At 46.5% G+C, this 2,043-nt stretch overlaps 1 protein-coding gene and 1 long non-coding RNA gene across 5 annotated transcripts in view; one reads left to right on the forward strand and one right to left on the reverse strand.

Moving 5' to 3' along the window:
* Positions 1–2,043, reverse strand: part of LOC106723806 — a 33,850-nt gene that overhangs the window by 1,740 nt on the left and 30,067 nt on the right. The gene's annotated exons all lie outside the window — the stretch shown is intronic.
* Positions 1–2,043, forward strand: part of LOC102241097 (zinc finger protein 660-like) — a 14,145-nt gene that overhangs the window by 1,714 nt on the left and 10,388 nt on the right. The gene's annotated exons all lie outside the window — the stretch shown is intronic.

Here is a 2,043-nt window from a genome sequence, read left to right on the forward strand (position 1 = left end):
AACCCGGGCCCCCGCAGTCTGCAGGCCAACCCCCTATCCACTGGGCCAAACCGGCCAGGGCCCCCCCCTCCTTTTTTTTTTTTTAAATAAATTCCATGTTTTTGGCAACGGTGTAGTTAGCAGGTCCAGTGCCATCATTTTTCTAGGAAGCTCAGATGCTTGTTACGAGTGGTTAGCAATAAAGTATTTTTTTTAACCTTTAACACATGATTTTTATTGAACATGTATAGGGTTCACCTTTACATTTTATTACAAACTAGAGGCCTGATGCACGAAAATCATGCAAGGGTAGGCCTTCCTTCTGCCTGCACCGGTTTACCTCCGGCTTCCAGCACCCAGGCTTCCCTCTGGCTGCTGGCATCTGGGACTGGGGTTTCCCTCTTGCTGCTGGGACCCGGGCACCCATCTGCAGAGGGAGGCCTCGCCCACCCGCCACAGCCCACTGGCTAGTGCAGTAGGCTTCATCTTTGGGGCAATCGCAGAGCCCCCCCCATTGATTGCCCCGCCAGCTGTGGCCTGGGCCTCCCTCTGCGTACCATTGTGGGGTAATGGCAGAGCCCGTGGACCAATCACATTGCACAGGCTTGGCTGGCCTGGCGTTCATGCGTGTCATGTCGTGTTCCTTTGGACGGTGTTTTTGTAAACACAGGAAGTCTTTCAACTTATTTGTGTTTTCTTCCATTCCTTTCATCACTGTATCATAGTGTTTAATGTACAGATGTTTCACCTTTTGGTCGAATTTATTCCTTTTTTTTTTTTATGCTTTTGTAAATTTGACGACCTTCACTTTTTATGTACATATATATTTTTTATTGATTTTTTACAGAGAGGAAAGGAGAGAGATAGAGAGTCAGAAACATCGATGAGAGAGAAACATCGATCAGCTGCCTCCTACACATCTCCTACCGGGGATGTGCCCGCAACCTAGGTACATGCCCTTGACCGGAATCGAACCCGGGACCTTTCAGTCCGCAGGCCGACGCTCTATTCACTGAGCCAAACCGGTTTCGGCGACCTTCACTTTTCTATTGAAGAATTTATTGTTAGTGTGTGGAAATGGAGCTAATGTTTGTACGTTTATTTTTCATCCTGTAACTTTTCTGAATTTAGTTCTTTATTCTTCTTTCATCTTCACCCCTGTAGTCTGAATATTTTTCCCATTTATTTTCTTATAGAGAGAGAAAAATGAGAGAGAGCCAGCGAGAGAGAAACATCGATTGGTGGCCTTCCACATGTGCCCCTACTGGTAGCGGTATCAGACCTGCAACCAAGGTACCTGCCCTTGACTGGGAATCTAAACCATGACCCTCCAGTGCACAGGCTGGCACTCTCACCACTGAGCAACACAGGCCAAGATTATTTATTTATTCTATAAATTATATTAAACATATATTTTTATTGATTTTAGAGCGGCAGAGTACGAGAGAGAGACTGAAATTTCAGTGATGAGAGAGAGTCATTGATGGGCTGCCTCCTGTGTGACCCACACTGGTGATTGAGCCCGCAACCTGTGCATGTGCCCAGACAGGGAATTGAATTGTGACCTCCTTAGTTCATGGGTCAATGCTCAGTCACTGAGCCATACTAGCCATCCTTTATTTATTGATTTGGGAGACAGAGAAAGAGAGAGACGGGAACATCGATCTGCTATTCTACCCATCTATGCCTTCACTGGCTCCCCCCTGCATGTGCCCTGATGGGGGATCAAACCCACAACCTTAGTGCATCGGGACCACACACTCACCAACTGATCCACCTGGCCGGGCCTCTGAATTTGTTTCAGAAGCTCATAGTGGTTTCTTCTTCTTTTTTTTAATCTTTAATTTCTTTATTGGTTAAGGTATTACAAGTGTGTCCTCATCCCCCACAATTAACCCCCAACCTCCTCCCCCCCACTCATGCTTTCATCCCCCTGTTGTCCATGTCCATTGGTTTGGCTTATACACACTCATACAAGTCCTTTGGTTGATCTCTTTCCCTTACCCCTACCCTCCCCTACTTTCCCTCTGGGGATTGATATTCTGATCACTGTTTCTCTATCTT

The sequence above is a fragment of the Myotis brandtii genome, unplaced genomic scaffold (genome assembly GCF_000412655.1).
Source record: "Myotis brandtii unplaced genomic scaffold, ASM41265v1 scaffold650, whole genome shotgun sequence".
Classification (NCBI taxonomy): domain Eukaryota; kingdom Metazoa; phylum Chordata; class Mammalia; order Chiroptera; family Vespertilionidae; genus Myotis; species Myotis brandtii.